This window comes from Canis lupus, chromosome 15 (assembly GCF_048164855.1).
Source record: "Canis lupus baileyi chromosome 15, mCanLup2.hap1, whole genome shotgun sequence".
In the NCBI taxonomy this organism is placed as follows: domain Eukaryota; kingdom Metazoa; phylum Chordata; class Mammalia; order Carnivora; family Canidae; genus Canis; species Canis lupus.
In genome coordinates this window covers 56,446,383-56,467,715 of record NC_132852.1, presented here as the reverse complement: position 1 = coordinate 56,467,715, position 21,333 = coordinate 56,446,383, and the positions used below count along the sequence as shown (strand labels likewise).

The following is a 21,333-nucleotide window of genomic DNA, read 5'->3' as shown; positions in this document are numbered from 1 at the left end:
TGAGATATATGGTTTTCAAATATTTACTCCCAGTCTATAGTTTTTCATCCTCTAAACAGGGTCATTTGCAGAGCAAAAATCTTTGTTTTTGTTTTTGTTTTGTTTTGTTTTGTTTTTTTTCAGAGCAAAAATTCTTAATTTTGACAGGATTCTTACCAATTTTTCTTGTTGGGTATCATGCTTTGGGTGTCAAATGTGTCTTTCTTTGTTCTTATCTGGGCATTTTGTTTTTATAATTTTTATTTTATGGTAGATAAAGAGGAAAAAAGTTGAATGTTCTGCCACTTTTAACTGAACATCAGGGTAAACAAATAATTCATATGAGGGAGTTTCTCTTTATAGAAGTATTCCAGGTAATAAGTAAAAGAGTAATGATAGAATTAGAATCTCACCAACTCCTATAAGCAATGATAAAATTAAAAAGCAGCAATTAAATTAGAATCTCAAATCCTAACAAAATGATTGATGTAGACTGTGACCACACCAAAAAGATGTTTTAGTCCATTTGGCTATTGTAACACAGTACTACAGCCTGTTAGCTTATAAACAACAGAACTTTATTTCTCACAGTTCCAGAGGCTGAGAAGTCCAAGATCAAGGTGCCAACATGGTCACCTTGTGTTGAGAGCCTGCTTTCTAGCTTTTGGCTGGCACCTTCTCTCTGTGTCCTCACTAGGTGGAAAGACTGAAGGGTCTCTGTAGGATCCCTTTTATAAGGCACTAACCTCATTTATAAAAGCTCTTACCCTCAGACCTAATGGCCTCCCAAATGTCCCACCTACTACTAATGCTGTCACCTTTGGAGGAAGCTATCTAAAGTGAAGCTGGTACTTTATTGTTATGTAATTTGTGGCTTTAAAAGGTTAACTAAAATAGCAACCAAGCATATTCAGTTCTAAATAATAACTGGGTGATGGCATTAAGGAAGGCATGTGATGTAATGTGCACTAGGTATTATATAAAACTGAATCACTGACCTCTACCTCTGAAACTAATAATATACTATATGTTAATTAATTGAATTTAAATTAAAAAAAATAAAGAGATGGGACAGTTAAGATATTCTTAGATCCTAGAATTTGCTTTGGAGGTAGTTAAATGTTAACTTTATATATTTTTTTAAATTTTTATTTATTTATTTATGATAGTCACACAGAGAGAGAGAGAGAGGCAGAGACACAGGCAGAGGGAGAAGCAGGCTCCATGCACCGGGAACCCGACGTGGGATTCGATCCTGGGTCTCCAGGATCGCGCCCTGGGCCAAAGGCAGGCACTAAACCGCTGCGCCACCCAGGGATCCCTTAACTTTATATTTTAAGTTAAACATACCAGTTAGAAATTTTAAGCACAAAAAACATAAATGGGGTATATAACTTATTGACGAAGCCTAACATTGGGTTAGTTGGCACGGGAGAAATAAGTAGCATGTTCAGCTCCACTGTCAGAGCAGGCAAGAAGAGTAGATTTAGAGCCTGGGGTTGGGGAGGCAAGAAATTGACCAAACTAATAGATTATAAGAAATTTAGACAATAGAGGAGTATTCTTTTTTTTTTTTTTTTAAGATTTTATTTATTTATTCATGAGAGAGAGAGAGAGGCAGAGACATAGGCAGAGGGAGAAGCAGGCTCCATGCAGGGAGCCTAACGTGGGACTCGATCCCGGGTCTGCAGGATCACGCCCTGGACCAAAGGCAGGCGCTAAACCACTGAGCCACCCAGGGATCCCCTAGAGGAGTGTTCTATGTGATACCATTAGATACAGTCAGCAAAACTTAGAATATGGAATGAACTGCCTAGCTCCTAAAGCAAATAAATTGCAAGGAAAATAAAAAGAGATGGAAGGGAGACCTGGATTAAAACACACTTATGAGGGCACCCGGGTGGCTCAGTGAGTTAAGTATCTGCTTTCGGCTCAGGTCATAATTCTGGGGTCCTGTGATCAAGCCCTGCATGGATGGGGGAGGGGTTCCCTGCTCAGTGGGGAGTCTGCTTCTCCCTCTGCCCTTGCTCCTGTGCTCTCTATAGCTCACTCGGTCTCTTGAATAAATAAATAAAATCTTTAAGAACAAACAATTATGTATGGACCTTATTCAAATTGTCATTTGAATGAACCAAACTTAAAAAGGATTTTTCTTTGATACAAGAAAGTTGAATACAGTGTAATAGATACTAAGCAATAATTGTTCCTTTGATCTTTATTTTTTGGATGTGACAATGGTATCGTGCATATGTATTTGAAAAAAAAAACCCTCATCTTTTAGAGATGCCTGCTGGAATATTTATAGATGAAATGATACCTTGTCTAGAATTTATTTCAGTATTGCTTTTGTTGCCTTTGTGTTGAAAAGCTGAAAGAAGGTAAATACCATGTTTTCTTAGAGTATAAAAGTTACTACTCTCCAGTACCGCCTACCTTTAGCTGTGTACAGAAGTCCTCAATCATGAATGAAGACCTGTCTTGGAAATGATGTAATTTTGAATCTTGTTCCTGGATTTTGTTTATAATGAACTGTTAGAAATTTATGTTGAAGATAACTGTCATTTACCAAGTCATATTCCATGGTTATATTCATATGCACGTATTTGGACTTGGTAGTTTATGATGTGGACAAAAGTGTCTTGTGCTTTATAGGATAGTTAATATTGTCTTATGGAAGGAAAGAAAGTCAGTGATCATTTTCAGCAGTTTAGTTGACGTAGACATATGTTTTCTGCCAGAAGCCCGAATATGTATTCTTCTGACATATTTACTGTTTCTATAAACTATGGTATTCTTAAATATTTCAAAAATGTGACTACTATAATATTTATCCTCTGCTGATATATTATTTACAGCATAAACTAGGGTTATAAATTATAAGAAAAATTCATATTAAAACAACTACAAATTCCCAAGAGACAATATTTTAGATACCAATCAGTGCTTTCATTAATTCCTGAAAAAATTTTAAATACCTTTTATAGTCCATTTTCTAGTGTTCCTCAGCCCTGTATGATTTCAGTCTTGTTCATTTCATAGCTAAAAGTAAAGTATTGGGGGATCCCTGGGTGGCGCAGCGGTTTGGCGCCTGCCTTTGGCCCAGGGCGCGATCCTGGAGACCCGGGATCGAATCCCACGTCGGGCTCCCGGTGCATGGAGCCTGCTTCTCCTTCTGCCTGTGTCTCTGCCTCTCTCTCTCTCTCTCTCTCTCTGTGACTATCATAAATAAATAAAAATTAAAAAAAAAATAAAAGTAAAGTATTGGAAATTTATGAAGTTCAAGTGGCATGGTATAAGTAATAGAAGTCAGCACCTACAAGTATGGATGATACCTGTGGTGGGAAAGGATGAGCAGAGGAGGATAGGGTGCATTTTTTGTTAAACTTAAAAACATTTTGCCTAACTTTTTAGGGGCCTCATAAGTGGGCATATCAGCTCATTCTTGAGCTTAAAACTATTATTATTTTTTTTTACATTGTAAATATCAAAAATTATGAACTACCCTAGATTTTACCTCACTTGGAAGCTAACAAGTCAGCCAGCCCCATTCTCATGGACACTGGATGAAAGACACAAGACCCATAAATCAGAGATGAAGGACAGTTTATTACTCACAGCAGTTAACAGTATTCAGATGATTAGTGGTTTTTGTGCCAGTTTTCTGGATCTCATTTCCCACAAGATGATGTGAGGAGGGTCAGAGGACTCCTGTTTGTGCTGTGGATTGCATTACAGACTGGAACCCAGAATCCAGAACTCAGGAATCTCAGATTTTTTATAATGAGAAGTAAATGCCCTGGAAGGAGATAATTATCTTTATTTTACTGGGGAGTAAGCATGCTGGCACTTGGCTGCAGAAGTGACACTGTCTCTGTCTTCCAAACTATCCTTGAAAAGATAGTCTGGAATAAAAACAGTTGACATCTCATGTTTAAGGACTGGTAGAAACATGAGAGGCCCGTGGAAATATCTTCACCAGAAATAATGAGCACTGTAGGTATTCGGTATTAAATGCCAACTACTTAATGAATTTTGAACAAAAGGATGAATGAAATATAAGTGCAAACCAAGTCTCACAGTCGACCGAAAAATTTGGAAGAGAGTAACTTACATAATTGAGTAAATACTTGCTTTCAAAGAAGGTGTTAGAAACATCTTAGCAGATTTTTTTTTTTTAAGATTTTATTTATTCATGAGGAGAGGGGCAGAGGCACAAGCAGAAGAAGAAGCAGGCCTCCCGCAAGGAGCCCAATATTCGATCCTGGATCCCAGGATCATGCCCTGAGTGGAAGGCAGATGCTCAACCACTGAGCCATCTCCATTGTAGCAGATTCTAAGAAAAACTGCATTTTTGCTTTAACAAACTAAATTTCATTTTTTTTGTAATAATTTCCTCAAGAGGAAAACCTTGAGTTATGTTTTCTTAATTTTATTTTCCATTAATGGATTTCCTTATACCTCTTTTATCTTATAATTGTTCTTTGTAATTTTCCCTTTTATTTTAGGAGGTTTCTTGAACATATCTTCTACATCTATAATGAAGTCTTTTGTCAGTGACTATTCTGTTGTTTACTTCTTGTATTGAATTTCATTATAATTTGTTTGTCACTCCTCACTCCTGTACAACTTTCCTTCCTTCCTTTGTTAACCTCATAATATCCTCAAATCTCTGAAGATTGTCATTAGGAAGTTCTTTGATCCCTGTGATCATCTCAGAGGTGGTAGTTTTGTAATTCCTTGCTCTTTTTCTTTAATACTCCTCTTTCTTATCCTTAGGTATCTCTGAACTCCGTTTCATAGAACAATGAAAATGTAAGACCTTTCAAACAATAGGACTTGTAAATGCTAACAATCTCCACCAAAATGGCCCTTCATCTTGGAGATTCCTTTAATTTTCTCATCTGCTGTCTGCTTCTTTGAAAGTTCATAGGCAGTCTCTTACTCTGCTGGAAACTGTGGTTTCACCTATGGTTGTTGAGAATCTTCCACTTAGCTTTTCCTGAGTTGGTAGTGGTGATGGTTTTTCTAAGTCAAACTCCAGGCCACAGACCTCTTGGGATTTGTGTGAAGTTAATCATAAGTAGGAAATCAACATAGGCTTGGAAGGGGTAGCTTAGAGGTTAACCACTGAGGTTTTGGTGTGAAAGTATGGCATTACTTTGCCATTTGGCAAGTTACTTTCTTTTTTCAAGTCTTAGTTTTTCCTTCGGCAAAATGGGAAGAGTGATGGAATTTTCCCCATAATATGCAATACTTTGATTTCCAACTGGTGTTTTCCTTTTTATCCTGTATTTAGTGGGTACTCATGAAGTATCTCCTTTGTAAATGTTACCTTATTGCATGAGAAGTTACTGTATAACAGTCTGTGTAACAGTATAATTTGCTGTATAATGAAATAATAGCATCTTATTATTCTTTTGAGGCTGACAATCCTCAGGGAAATGAGAGCTCTAATCATCTCTTCTTACAGCCCTACATTATGGCTCTTGCCATGTCCCTGCTCACAGGGAGGACCTGCCAGGAGTTCCAGATGACAGCTTGCTGTGTTGGCACCTATTATTCAGATGCTGATGGGATAAGTTTTGGGGCTTTTATACTTGGGAGCAGATCTAACCTGTCTTCTTTAGATTTCATTCATAATCTTATTCACATTCTTTTTAGCTTTTTGAGCAGTCTGTAATTTTAGAAGCCCTACCTGCTGAATCATAATGGTGAAGAACATGAGTTGATTAGCAAAAATAATGTTAAGAGCTATTTCATTTTAATTTGAGTGTGTCAAGTCTAATGAAGACATTCACAGCCTTACAGCTATCTGGAACACCTTGACATTGCTCTAAGCAATAGAGCCAATAATAGCCCTATCAGAATGGAGATTTTTAAACATATCAATTATTTGAGTCTTCAGAATTTTCAGTTGAAATTAATGGTGAGGGGCAAGTGGTGATCATTACTTAAAATGGCCTAAAATATATTTTACTGTGTGCCTACCACCTCTGTCTCTAGATTTTTCCATGGCCATTACTTCTGTTAAAAAGATAAACTGAGGCACATGAAAATTTTTCAAGTTTATTGGAGCAGATAACTGTTTGAATCAGGCAGCCACAAACTGAAGTAGTTAGGAGTGTTCAGCTGCCAGGAGCTAGGTGCAAAGCTTTTAGAGGGCAGCCATGGAAGCAAGGCAAGGAAATTATTTGATTTGCTGTGCGTCAGTGGTTGCCTCACATGGCAAAGAAAGCCTGGTTAGGTGTTTGTGATTAGCTGTTCTTAAATTTCATTTACTCAGATGTCAATGGATTTACAGTCAACTCTGGCTTAGGTTCCCATTTCCTTACGCTATCAAGTCTTTAGAGCCATCCCAGTTTAATAACCTTCTTAAGCCCTCTTTTCCCATTCACAGTAATTGCCAATTTTTTCGTATGTTTGACCCTTTTTGCATATATTTTCTCTGCACGGAAAGCCATACCTCTTCTACCTGTGGCACTATTGCACACCCTTCATGAGTGCTAGAATAAGTTTTCTGTGACTAATCACCCTGCCACCTGCCTCCAAGCAACCCCAGGGTAGGGGAGGGGTTATTTCACTTATGTAGGATCTCAATGTACTTGGCAAATTGGTTGGTTTTATTTCATCTGTTGTTCTTCATGTTGTTTATTTTGAGACTTAATTTCTTCATTCACAGCAAAACATTAATAACCATCTTAATATCATCAGCCCCTTACGGCATCACGGGGGAATAATGGCTCCTAAATATAAAGATTAGTTTCTGTTAGAAAAGCAGAGAATATTAGGATCATTGTTGGTTAATGCCTACTGTGTTTTATTCTGGCATCTTAATTTCACAAACTTTAACTGATTTATTTAGAAGCTTTATTACATTCACAAATATTCATGGTATTGGTAAAAAGAAATAGCAAGAGTAGCTTAAATACTGGTGTTGATTGCACTGATGATGTCATTAAGATAAATAGTTTTATTGACAATTAAAGAAGGAAAAATGTCAGTTAAACTCTAACACGACGCTAAGATACCACTGATTCTAAAATACATTCTGAATGCCTCCTAAAATGCTTTTTAGAGATGTTAAAATGTGCAAAGATGTTTATTTTTAAATCAGTGAAATATGGTAATGCTCTCTATACCTTCTAAGAAAGATTTAAGACCTTCCTCAAGGAACAAAGTGAGAGATTGGTTTCCATTTTTCTCTCCTTTCCTTCATTTGCCTTTTTGTAAATGTGCAAGCGAGCAGGGAAGTCTGGTATTTCCTGATAGTGGAGAGATAGAGGTCTTAGCCTGAAAGTAGGAAACAATAATGAGGGGCACCTGAGGGGCTCAGTCAGTGAAGCATCTGCCTTTGGGTCCTGAGATCGAGTCCTGCGTCAGGCTTCCTGCAAGGAGCCTGCTTCTCTGTCTCCCTTTGCCCCCACTCATGCTTGTTCCATCTCTCTAGTGCTCTGTCTCTCTTAAATAAATAAAATCAATTAAAAAAAAAAAAAAAGGAAAGAAACAACCATGAAAGGCAAATGAGACTTTGTTTGTGATTGGAGAATTGCAATTCAGGGAGCAGAGATTCAGGTACTCATGCAGTGTTCCTGCTTTAGAGTGAAAGTAAGGGATGTCTAAAGGAAAAGGAAGGGGAAGCAATCACATGAAATAAGAGAAAAATTTTCTGTGAGTGTTGTAACAAGCTAAGTTCCTCGAGGTTATACATTGAGTGGCTGCTGATTTTATCTTCAGGAAGTCCTTAACTTTCAGTCTTGTGATCATGTGTCCATTTTGCTGACTTTGCAGACAGTTGTCATTTTGCCAGGTCCACAGCTTTTGGCCCTGTCCATACAAGGACAGGCAAAGTTTTCTCCAGTGGCTACTCCAGCTCCATTTGAGAATGGCTCTGGTCATGTTGGTTTTTCACAGACGACTAGACAAAGGATCTGGAAATCCACCAAATTATATAATGTGCTTTGTAATGCTAAACATGACCTAAAAATAAGAGGACTATAAGTTGATAACTGATTAGTCATATGTTTCATTAAAATTATGAATAAATGTATTGTTTGATCAACTTTGTATTATAGGACATTTTATGGGATAGCAAAACCTGCCCTGCATAGGGATTTGGAACTAAAAATAACATTGGATGCATGTTGAGAAATGAGTTGACTTGCTTTAAAATCTCACATGAAGGGTGCCTGGATGGCCCGGTTGGTTACTCATCTGACTCTTGATTTTGGCTCAGGTCATGATCTCAGGGTTGTGAGATTGCGTCCAGCATTGAACTCCATGCTCAGCAGGGAGTCTGCTTGAGATTCTCTCCCTCTGCCCCTCCTCTCATGCTCTTTCTCTGTCTAAAATAAATACAATCTTAAAAAAAAAAAAAAAAAAAAGCACCTCACATGATCGCTAGGTACAAAGGTTAGTTGTAAGAGCATGAGTTGTGGTTATCTTTGACCTGATTCCATTAATGTGTGTGTTCGTCATGTGCTAGATGTAAGGAAAGTCTCATGATGGTTTGATTTATTCTCAGGTTTTGATAGCTTTTTACATGTTGTACTTTTACAGCTTACTGATCATTTTGTAGTAACATTGAGGTCATAGAGGACAATTTGGATGGCACTAAGCACCCTACTTGTAGTTAAATGTCTAGTGGAATGAGCGGTAAACTCAGAAACAGGATCTGAAATCTCAGCTGGATTCTGGCAGTAGTTAATTATTTGAATCTTTTTCTTACTGGGTCTTGAGTTCTTTTGATATTGGCTGCTTTTCCTCGAAAATTATAGTCCTTCTCTTCTTGGACTCAGACTGTCACTTTTATGCTGTGAAACCAATAGTTGGCTGAGTTGTAAACACTGTTGAGAAAAAGGTGTATAAAATACCTTGTTGCTGAGGAGAGAGAGGAAGAGAATATTTGTCCCGTCCTCCCCTTCATGCATCTTCAGGAGCAAAATGATAGAATTTCCTGCTTTTTTCCTTTGTTGAGAGCATTATCTTTGTGATGATAGTAATTGATGTGAAAGCCTTACCACAGATCCCTTTAGTTGCTTTAAATTAAAATAAAATTAAATGTGTAAATAAGGAGGTCAGAAACATGTTTCAAACCCCAAATTAACTTATGTTTGTGGCTTTATTTCCACTTCTGCTCCCCTTTCTTATTTAGCTCTAGCTAAATTCACTTTGCCTACCTTTCTCTGAGCATTCAGGGCAAGCAGTGGCCTCAGAGTCTGCACTGGCTGTTGCTTTTCTCACAGGAAGCCTCGGGCCCCATCTCTCACTTCCTACTTACATTATCACCTCCTTGGAGTCTGGTATTCTTCCTTTTCTACTTTCCTGATTAATTTTTCTCCTTACCATTTGTCATAATCTAACATCCTGTGTATTTTTCGTATTTTTTCCTTTTGAGGAACATAAACTCCATGCTGCAGGATTTTCATTGCTGTATATCCCTTGTGCCTAGAACAGTTCTAGGTATATAAGAAAGTGTTGAGTGATACTTGGTGAATAAGTAAAACTGTAGTGGCATTTGTGGTTATTTTTCTTGTAGGAGAGAGGTTGAATTACAAAGTATTGTGTGTATAATAAACGGTTTTCCATATAGATCACGAATAGTTCTGCTTTAAAATTTAAATGATTGATGAGATAAAACAGTGAAAGATTCCAGATGCATTACAAAAATTAGTCACTGGGATTGGGTGTGTCACAACTGAATGTAGTCAGTAGAGCTTTTTCTGGCAAGTAAAGCGAATCAAAAACCAGTATGATTATGTTCCTTTTTATATTTTTTCCTTTGGTACAAATCACTTTCTATTTACTGGAACATTTCATTCTGTGTCTCTCTGTATGATAGAGGAATTATTAAACTCATGAGATATCTTTCAGGTAAAGTATAGGACATTCAGATGTTTTTACTAGAACTTTAAAATTAAATTGATTATTAAATTTTATTTATTTACAGTCAAGAACTAGGGAACTTTACTTTTTTTTCTTTTTGAAAGTTTTTATTCTTGTTGAGGCTCTGATACAATAATATCAAGCAATTGACGATGGCAGTTCATTGAGTGTATATAAAGCTGATTCAACTTACTTTGTCTTTGAAGGTTACCAGAAATCTAGGGATTCAAAGCATCATTCTTTTTGAAGAGCAGTGATTGCAAGAGAGGGTCTCCAGATGCTTACTAAATAGGAAGTTTGCAAGGCACTTGTTAGGTTCTAAATGGCCATGGCCATTTGCAGCGTGAAAATTGGCAAGTGCTAGAAATCAGGGTTCCATCTCCCTTTAGCTATTTGGGCTGGTATTTTACAGTGTAAATTTGGTAATTTTCATCAACTATATTCCCTTGGATTCCAATAGGCTTTTTAAAAAGGCTTAGAAAGAGGAAAAGTTATAACCAGTTTCATGGAAATGTGCCCAGGATATTAAAACTTCCTTTTTATGTGTTCTGGCAGGGGAAAAAGGGGGAAATGTACATTATCTCCCTTTGGCCCATATCATTTCCAGATATATGTGTGGGTGGAACAGTGGTAGTGGGGTGTAGTTTACGTGGAACCTTCTTGGCATTGGCAACTTGAGTATAAATGCTACTGATTATTCACTGGCCTATAGATCTTTGGAGCTTTGAGCACCAATGTCTTACTTTATAATGAATGCCAACGAAAGAAATACAATTCAGTTTGTAGCTGATGTAGAACTGGACCATAGGGTTCATTAAGTAAGGAACACCTATATTGAGCCTCTCATGGTTTGTTCTTTATATTAAAAGACAATTCTGGGCAGCCCGGGTGGCTCAGTGGTTTAGCACCATCTTCAGCTCAGGGCATGATCCTGGAGACTGGGATTGAGTCCCACATCGGGCTCCCTGCATGGAGCCTGTTTCTCCCTCTGCCTGTGTCTCTGCCTCTCCCTCTCTGTCTCTCGTGGATAAATAAATAATAAAATATTAAACAAATACAAATAAAAAATAATTCTAAGATTGTATCTCTGTTCATACAGCTTATGTTATTAAAAGTAATTTTATAAGACCTAGAAAGGCTTAGAGATTAATTGGAAAGTTAGAACACTCTAAAATTGTGATGGATACATTAGTTTCTGAGGGTAACTCTTTAGTGATACAAGAAACAGCACAGTGAGTGGTTTTTAAGTTCATATTACAGGACAGTTATTTCAAGACTTCTTTGTGCCAGGATCTATGCTGAGTTTTGAAAATAAAAGGGATAAGCAAATTATTTTTTCTGCATGCCTAAAGTGTATAACTTGTTATTGAAGGAGAAATGTATAAGAATGATTAGTTGGAAAGAGTTAAATACTATGGTTTATAGGTGCGAATAATGGGAAAAGAGAGAGGTAGGGAAAATGAGTACAATATTTGCTCTAGGTTTTAAAAGATAAGCAGGTCTTTTCTAGAACAGATAACTACATTTGTTGGGTATTGATTTATTTTGTTCAGACACCATACTAAGCCCTTTATATGTTTTTTTTTCCCTGTTGAATTTCCCATTATTATAGTCTATACTTTGTGGACTCAGACATGTTAATTATACTTCTCAAACATGTCAAAGTCACACAGGTAATAAATAATAAAATTGGGACTTGAACTAGGTCTCTTGAATGCCAAAGTTGATGTTCTTAATCACTGCATCATTCTGAAGATCATTTAAAGCAAAAGGAAGACCATGAACAAAGACATGAGATCTGTGAAGGTGCCTGGAGTGTCTACAGAACAGGGAACCACTCTAGATCAGTTCAGTAGACTAGAACCCAGCAGGAGTTGAGAGGGTAACTTGAAAACCTAGGTCTGACATAGCTAGCCACTGCCAAAACAGGATATGCCCTTTAGCCACTGATGTATTTGGTTAATGTTATTGGTGCAGGAAATTCAGAAATGAGCACATGGCCTGGCCTTCAAAGCCTGAGCCTAGTAATGATACTAGTATTTTTTTTTAAAGATTTATTTATTTGAAAGACAGATCTAAACAGACTCCACACTGAACAGGGAGCCCAACATGGGCCCTATCTCATGACCCTGAGTTGACACTTGAGCTGAAACCAAGAGTTGAACAGTTGAATACTTAATCGACACTGAGGGGTGCCACCTAGACGCTCTTCAGTTATTTCTTGCTTTGCATACTTGCCTAGAAATTTTTTTTTAATTAAAAATTAAATTTTTTTGATCTTTAGATGAATTTCTTCAGCTTTATAGTTTTATTTAAGTATATATATATATATAATATATATAGATATATTTACCATATATAGTTCAGTTCAGTTATGCTGTGTATATACTATATACTGTGTATATGGCATACAGTCTTCTAGAATTTTACTGTGTGGTATGAAGCAGGACATTTATACCATCTGTATCTTCAATTTTCATCTAAGTGGGAGGCCCTTTTGTGTTCCCTGTTGAACCACTAGGTTGCTCTAATTTCAGCGCTGCAGCTCTTGACTTAAAAAGTACGTTGTGCACGCTGTTAAAATCCTTTATAAAGTTTGGTAAACAAATACTAAACCCATTTGTGAATAAATGAACCAAAATGCAAAGATGGCTTTCTTTTAACTAGCATGTGGCTGGTGCTACCTCCCACCTGCCTTTGTCAACTTCTTCTTTTCTGATAGAGCAGAACTATCATTTTGAGGTCTACCCCAACCTGTTTTCAGTTTCTAATCTGATTTAATCTGCTTTTTTTTGCTGAAAAATAGCACCCCCCACCTCCTCCTTAAAGAGCTTTTAAATGGAGTAGAGAGTTGATTTCAGCATTTATATGATATAAAGGCAAATACAGAAAAAGTTAATGATTTCTCTCTCCCCTTTTGATTCTCATTCTCCTAAGGTAATTGGATTTTAGCTTGTTACACCTTTTTCTGTGTTCATTTCTGGCAAATGTCTACCTTAAAAATAAAATAGCCAGTTACTTTACCAGTAAAATGAGTTTATCAGGGATGGCAGAGAAATTGCAATTGGGGACAAATAAACTGTGGTGAACCATGGGCAAGTCTGTGTGTGTGTGAGAGCGCACAGGAGCAAGGTCAGCTTTTATGAGGTTTAGGAAAAAAATTGAGTTGTTTTCACTGGAATTTCATTGGAGAAGAACACGAGTTTGACGTTGTGGTTTCTCTCTCGCCGCAGGAGGTGGTTAGTGTCTTGTTGCTGGGGCAGGTAGGGATCTTCCTTTTCTTGAAGGCAGGAAATACAACTCCTATGTGAAATGAAAAGTGCCCATCCCTTGTCAAAATAATTCTGAACCTGCAGTCTTCCTGTTGGTGATGCAGGCTGAGAGTGGGTGGGTAGTGTGTGTGTGAGAGCACAGGAGCACTGGTGTGCGAGAGCGCCCCCTTCAGGACTCCACACTCCATTTTCAATGAGGTTTCATGTAACTATTGAAAAGTTCTTTGTGAGAGCAGTAGGAAAATACTAACAGAATTGAGACTTGGGTACATTCTTTTTTTTTTTTTTTAAGATTTTATTTACTTATTCATGAGAGACAGAGAGAGGCAGAGACACAGGCAGAGGAGAAGCAGGCTCCATGCAGGGAGCCTGATGGTGGGACTTGATCCTGGGACTCCATCCTGGGACTCCAGGATCACACCCTGGGCCATCGGCAGGCACTATACCGTTGAGCCACCCAGGGATCCCCAAGAGTTGGGTACATTCTTAAATGGAACACAGATATATAAAAAATCTTATTACCCTAAGCTTTGAAGAACAAATATTTCTCTAGTTTCCTATGACCTATTTTAGTGCAAGGAGGAAAAAAAACCCTGCGTTCTGTTCTATAAAGTAGAGTGTGTTGCATCTTTATTTGCTGTCCTGAGAATCTGGTTGTGAGTCACTTTCCCTAACTGCTTAAAAAGCACTTTTAAAAGCATTCGGTTTAAATAGTTAAATTACTGGTAATTTTGGGAGGAAAGATTGCTCGAGTGGTCCACAAATTATCTGCTTTTAATTTTTACTCTAAAACTTAAATAATGTACTATTTTAGTAATTCTTTGTTGTATTCCGCTGTGGCATTCAGTGATTGTTGGCCAGAATTTTTGGGTTGGAGGAATATTGTCTGAAATGTTCGTTTCTTTCCATTGGTTAAAATTTTATTTTACTTTTTTTTAATCCTATAAGCACAAGTGCTAGGTTGACAAGATATAAAAGATTAACATGTAAAATTAACGCTCCCTTCTATTTTTGTGTTTTAACACCTTTCCTCTTTGATAGATCCTCTTTGCATTTGCAAAAATATATGATATATTTTCTTTATAAAATGTTCACACAGATGGTTGTATAACATATCCGTTTAGCACGTTGCTTTTTCTCTTTACTGTTATACTGGAGATTGTTTGATATTAAAAGATACGGAGTCATCTGTGAGGAACATAGCATAAACCTATGCTAATGCATTGTTTTTGTTCTTATTCTTTTAAAAATAAAAACAAATCTTTGGATGGCCTTGCTTATAGAATTTGTGTATATATCATTTCTAGGATAAAGAAAAAAACAAAACAAAAACAGGAGTTGAGAGATCTGACCTGTTGACCTGGACCTGGATGTGTGTGAGGGCCACTGAAGTCGTTAGCTGTTAGTGTGTGAGAATGTTTACCTTTGTCCTAGTGCAGGTCATTTGTTGTCAAAGCTCAGCCTACTGATAGAAGTTCCTCTTGAATTCTCTAAAAGCCCATTCATGAGCTAAAGATGTTTATTTACCTTGAGTTTAGTAAGATTTCTTCCAGTGTGGTTTTGCCTCCTGATATGATGGACTGTGTGTCTGTAATCCAAATTACTTTGTGGTACATGGTTCTCTAGAATTAAAATTTGTGTATTTATTTCCTTTATTTTTTTATTAAAGAGTGAACAAAAGACTTTTATTTAGAAGTGCTTTGATGACATGATGTGCTGTATAATCGGTGTCAATTCGAGAAGGACATTGAGTCAGTGTCTAGTAAACTCTGAAATTCCAAATAAATGTCACTTGTTTTCTCTGAACTAGAGGCCTCAGAGAATATCGGACTGGTTTGAATGTATCCCACTTTAGCTTAATTTGGACTTATTTTGGTTATAAATATTGGTATTCCTTTTGAGTCAAAATCCTGTGTAAGGAATATTAAAGTTCTCCATATTGTCATTATTTATAAGATTGCTACATGTGAAGCCCCCTCCCCCAGTCCTCCCAGTATTTCTCATGGTACCTAACCAAGCCCAAATAGAAAATCTAGAGAATGAATTTTAAAAGATAGTATTTTTTGGCGTGTTGAACCTCATTGGCCCTCACTGATGGCCAGTGAGGTTGCAGGAGTAGCCTAGGGATTAAAGGAAGGCCTTCTGATTTAGAAGCATGTGCCAAACTTAAATGGATTCTGCCTTCAGAAAATGTTATGAATCGACTTTTCAAGTGTGAGTACTATCAAGGACCTAGCTGTCAACATGTCAAAACCAATGTGAAGGACTATAATTTTTTTGTACTTCATGATGAACCCTTAAGGTTATGACACTACATCTACAGTTTGGTAGGCAGTGATTGATTTATTGATTGACGGGAAACACAGTTTATTGTGGTCCAGGTCAGCAGGGCAAAGGACAGTTGATGGAGCAGCTTTGAATTCTGTCAGTAACTCGAAAGGTGTCAGTATTCCAACATGAAGAACTCCGTTTCCTTCATTTGACTTACAGCGAGAATGTGTTTTTGGGAACAAGTATATGGCTAACCTTTGCAAAAGTGAAAAAAGAAAATATTTCTTGGTATAGACTTTTCTTTTATGTTCAGAAAGACTTAAAACTTTTTAGACTTAACTTCCTTTTCTTATTCCCCCTACCTACACAATAGAAGCTTACCAGGTGTAAAATGCATCTCTGGCATAGTGTATTCCTGTGAGAATTTATCAGGAGAATTTTGTTTTTAGTGACAAAATTTTTATAATATGAGGGTCATCAAACTTGGACAGAACCATTTATGGTTGCTTTGTGGTAGGCAGTGTTCTTCACAGAAACTGATTTAAACCTTTTAGAATCTAAATATACTTTCAACCTGTAGATAGAATGATAGTAACTAGATACAGAACAAGGTTTGCAGGGCTTTCTGGTGTAATACATGGCTTTTTTTTTTTTTTTTTTCCCCCTGGAATAGGCACTAAATATAAATATCCACTTAACCTGAAAAGCCTTCATGTAATCTTATGGCAAAAAATTTCCAAACTCTTTATTTTAGTTGCACTTCTGCAGAACATCTCCAGTTTCTTTAGATTTGTCTGAATTTATAATGATCAAGATACCATTTATTCAATATAGTATTGGAAGTCCTAGCCAGAGCAATTAGGCAAGAAAAATAAATGCATCCAAATTGGAAAGGCAGCTGTAAAATCACCACAATTTCCAAATGACATATTATATATATAAAAGTCTAAAGACTCCATCAAAAAACTGTTAGAACTAATAAATTCTAAGGTTGTAGGTTATAGATTACAAAATCAATACATAAAAATCTGTTTTTCCCCCTAATAATGAGCTATCAGAGAAATTAAGAAAACAGTTCCATTTACAGTTGCATCAAGAGCATTTACAGTTGCATGAAGAGCCTAGGAGTAAATTTAACCAAGGAGGTAAAAGACATGTGCACTGAAAACTATAGTTCCTTGATGAAAGAAAGTAGAAAAGACACAAATGAATGGAAAAGATATTCCATGCTCATGGATTAGAAGAATTAATATTGTTAAAATGCGTAGACTACCCAGGAGAACATACAGATTTAATACAACCCCTATTGAAATTCCAATGGCATTTTTCACAGAAATAGAACAATCCAAAATGTGTATGGAACCATGAAACACCCTGAATAGTGAAAGTAATCTTGAGAACGAAAAACACAGGTTGAGGCATCAAGGTCCCTGATTTCAAATTATATTAGAAAGCTGTAGTGATCAAAATGGTACGTACGGTATTAGCATAAAAACAGACACATAGGTTAATGGAACAGAGTAAAAAAAAGCCCAGAAATAAACCCATGCTTATATAGTCAATTGATGACAAAGAAGCCATGAATATAGAATGGGGGAATAAATAGTGTTGGGAAAAATGGACACACACAAAATAATAAAACTAGACCACTATCTTACATCATACACAAAAAATAAAATGGATTAGAGACTTCAACATGGGACCTGTAACTGTAAAACTCCTAAAGAAAACAAAAGGGGAGTAAGCTCCTTGACATTTGTCTTGGTGATGATTTTTTTTTTTTTCTTAAATATGGTAACCAAAGCATCAGTTGGGATGTCATTCTTTTTTTGGGGGGGGGGAGGGGAGAAGTCGTTCTAAAAAGCTTATGCACAGCAAAGGATAGCATTGCCAAAAGAAAGGACAACTTACTGAAGGGGAGAAAACAATCATATGGAGAAAAGGGAACCCTTGTGTACAGTTGGTGGCAATATAAATCAGTGCAGCCACTATGGAAAACGATATGGAGGTTCCTCACAAAATAAGAATAGAGCTACTTTATGACTCAGCAATTCCATTTCTGGGTATTCAGAAAAACAAGTATCTCCACACTTATTGCAACATTATTTATAATAGCCAAGATATGGAGGTATCCTAAGTGTCTATTGATGGATAACTATATAAAGAAAAAATATATATATGTGTTGAAATATTATTCAGTCACAGAAAAGGAGATCTTGCCATCTGTGACAACATTGGGGTGGGGGGGATCTTGGGAATATTATGCTACTTGAAATAAGTCACAGAAAGACAATCATATGATCTGTTGTTTTACGTGGAATCTAAAAAAACCCAAAAAATAAGCTTGTAGGTACAGAGAACAGATTGCTAGTTGCCAAAAGTGAGGAGTGGGGAAAAAATGGGCCAACTGCGTTTGGGATTTTTTTTAATATAAATATATTGAAATTAAAAAACCAAACATAAACATTTAAAAAACACCATTTTGCTGTTTTAAGGCAAGACAATTGGTTTTATTGCTTACTTTTCCAGTGTCTCTCCTGGAACGTTTTGTATAATAGTCATTTAAGAGTAGTACTGAGGATTCCAGAACCTAGAAAGGGATATTGTGTTTTACAAGGGTATTTTTTCATTCTGTAAGGAATTGTATTAAGTTGGGAAACTGTTCATCCCCAGAGAAATAAGAATTGAAGAAGAGTCACTTGATTAGTAGAGAAAGTAGCTGGAGTAAATATATTATAAATGAATGTAAACAATCGGAAGAGGTACCCAACAAATATTTGAGTGTGTTTTATGCAGACGAGGAAGAAGTTGCAAAGGATCCTGAGAAGGAGTGGCCTGGCAGGTAGGAGAACCAATGGAGAATAGTTTCCAAAAAGTCAGGGAAAGAACATGATTCAGGAAGGATGGATGCAAGATGTGATCTAGTTTGTCATGCTATGGAGATGTGTCAGGCAAGATGAGAACCTATATTCAGCTGTTGAATTTTGAAATAGAAGGTCACTGGTGACTGAGACACTAGTTATTTCCGGGAGGTGGTGGGATGAAAACTTCATTGAAGTGCATTTTGATGAACACTGAAACAAAGGGATGGAGTGGCAGCTGAAGGTAGATGGCAGAATGACCATCTAACTTATCCCTTAAACCAGGGCCCTTTGCTAATGGAAGGGGGCAGATTTTATTATGCTAGTGCAACTGGGGTATATTGACTGGTCACTCTTGGTGGGTAGAGCCAGGGATTTCTCAGGGAGGTATCTGTTAATGTCTACTCTTTACTTTCTCTGAAGCAATTTCTTATATATGATTTACCAATGCTTAGTCCATTGGTAATTTGATTATTTTAATAGACTCGTATGAAATATTTCTTCAGAGCTTTTAAATACTTCTGCTTTTCCACATGCAATTTATTTCTTCAAAGAACAAAATGACTTGACAGTTTTGATTTCCCTGTACACACTTGAAAAAAATATTACTCTTAATTAATTTTTTTTTTTTTAATTTATGAGTCATAGAGAGAGAGAGAGAGGCAGAGACACAGGAGAAATGAGAAGCAGGCTCCATGCCAGGAGCCTGACGTGGGACTCGATCCTGGGACTCCAGGATCGTGCCCTGGGCCAAAGGCAGGCGCCAAACCACTGAGCCACCCAGGGATCCCCTGGCTTTCTACTATTATTAGTTAATATTTCAAGGCACCATACAAGTCTCAACTTTGATTGCCTATTAGACTCTCTTACGGTTTTGAAAAAATATGATGCACAGGCCCAACTGGCAGCATGTTGAATTAGATTTCTAGGGAAGGAGATTGGGTTTTTAAAAAAATCTGTGATGCTCATACACAGTGAGGTTGTAGAGAAAAGGGAATCATTGTGCATGAGTGGTGGCAATATAAATTGGTGAGGTTGATAGCTACTTCTCTATAGACTTTATTCATTTGTGATAATTGATGTAAATCTGAAGTTTGTATCTTACTATTATTCTTTTTTCCTCCCCTCCTTCCTTCCCTCTTTCCTATCATTTTTTTTCCTTCCTCCCTCCATCCACCAAGGTCTTCTCAGAATTGGTAAGATTGTATTTGAAAGTTAAGAGCTAATTTTAGCTCTTAGTTTTAGGCAGGAATGATGAGTTGTCATTTTCATGTATAATTATGCTTTTGCAGAATTTGTATTATCTTTAACATGTGTTGAAAAATATTTTTAAGGTACTCAGCCATTTGCAAAGATTAGTTTCTGTAAAAATCTGTCACACAGGTAAATTGCATCATCATAATGTATTGAGAGAGAAGTGAGTAATGGTGCAGTGATTATGCCTTTGTGTGGATCGAGCTCTTTTTCTTTAGGAAATCTCATTTATAATAAGTCATGACCATTTACTACAAGGACAAGTGAGATGCTAGTTCCAAATAATATATCTGATAAGGGGCTATTATCCAAAATATACAAATAATTTGTACAACTCGATAAAAAAATATCCAATGAAGAAATGGGCAGATGACAGTTTCTCACTTTTTTTGTTTAAAGTTTATTTTGAAAATAAACTCTACATACAACATGGGGCTCAAACTTAGACTTCTGAGATCAAGTCCAATGTTCTACCAACTGAGCCAATCTAGTACCCCTGACTAGACCTTTTCAAAAGAAAACATATGGATAACAAACAGGTATATGAAAAGATGCTAAATGTCATAAATCATTAAGGAAATGCAAATCAAAACTACCACAAGAGATCACCTCATGCCTGTTAGAATGGCTATTATCAAAAAAGACAAGAAATAACAAATGTTGGTGAGGATGTAGAGAAAAGGGAATCATTGTGCATGAGTGGTGGCAATATAAATTGGTGCAGTCACTGTGGAAAACAGTATAGAGATTCCTCACAAAATTAAGAAAAAAGCTACAATATGACCCAGCAATTCTACTTCTGGATATTTATCCAAAGACAATTAAAACACTAATTTATAATTTAAACAGATAAAAACATCTCCATGTTTGTTGCAGCATTACTTACAATAGCCAAGATATGGGAGCAACCTGTGTCCATTGATGGATGAATGGATAAAGAAATTTTGGTGTGTGTATATATATATATAGTGCAAATAATCAGCTCTAAAATAGAATGAAATCTTTCAATTTGCTATAATATGGATGGACCTTGAAGGCATTATGCTAAATGGAATAAGCAAAAGAAAAATCTCATATGATGTTTTCTATATGTGAAATCTAAAACAAAACCTATAGATACAGAGAACAGATTGGTAGTTACTAGAGGTAGATATGGGTGGTAGGGGAAATTGGTAAATTTTTCTTTTTCTGTTTAAATAAACTGGATTTAAAAAAAAATGATCTGAAATAGAAATTGGATTTTTTGGTATTTGCTGTTCTGTTTCCTTGCTTTACCTTCTAAATTAAAAGATAATCTTGAAATAATACATTTTTCCAAAATGAAATAGAATTGTCTTTGTCTTCCGTTGCAATGGGCTTTTTTCCTTGACTTTATATTTGAAATCCAGACTTTTGGACTCTAGTGACCCTTGTTGAAGTAATTGCTGAATCATTACTTTATGGAATAGTTTTTAGTTTTTTTTTCCCTTGCTCCAGGACTTTAAAAAATTTAGACTTTATTAAAAAAAAAAAGCTTTATATTTACAGAAAAATTGTAATAGTGAAGAGAGTTCACATAGAATGGCCCCTACCATGTTCAATTTTTTTGTATATTAATATTTTACTTGAGTATGGTACATTCATATAATTAATGAACCAGTATTAATAGTTGCATAGTTTATTCATATTTCCTTAGTTTTTACCTAATGTTAATTTTCTGTTTCTGGGTCCCTTTCACATATTTGTCATATCTCCTTAGGATCCTGTTTGTGGCAATTTCTCTTTGTACTTACTTCAGGATTTCCAGGTACCTTTGGAGTACTTGGGTTTTGATA

At 36.4% G+C, this 21,333-nt stretch overlaps 1 protein-coding gene across 9 annotated transcripts in view; it reads left to right on the top strand.

Annotated features, from left to right (window-relative positions):
• TPK1 (thiamin pyrophosphokinase 1) overlaps window positions 1–21,333 on the top strand; it is a 325,666-nt gene that overhangs the window by 33,533 nt on the left and 270,800 nt on the right. The window lies entirely within an intron of this gene.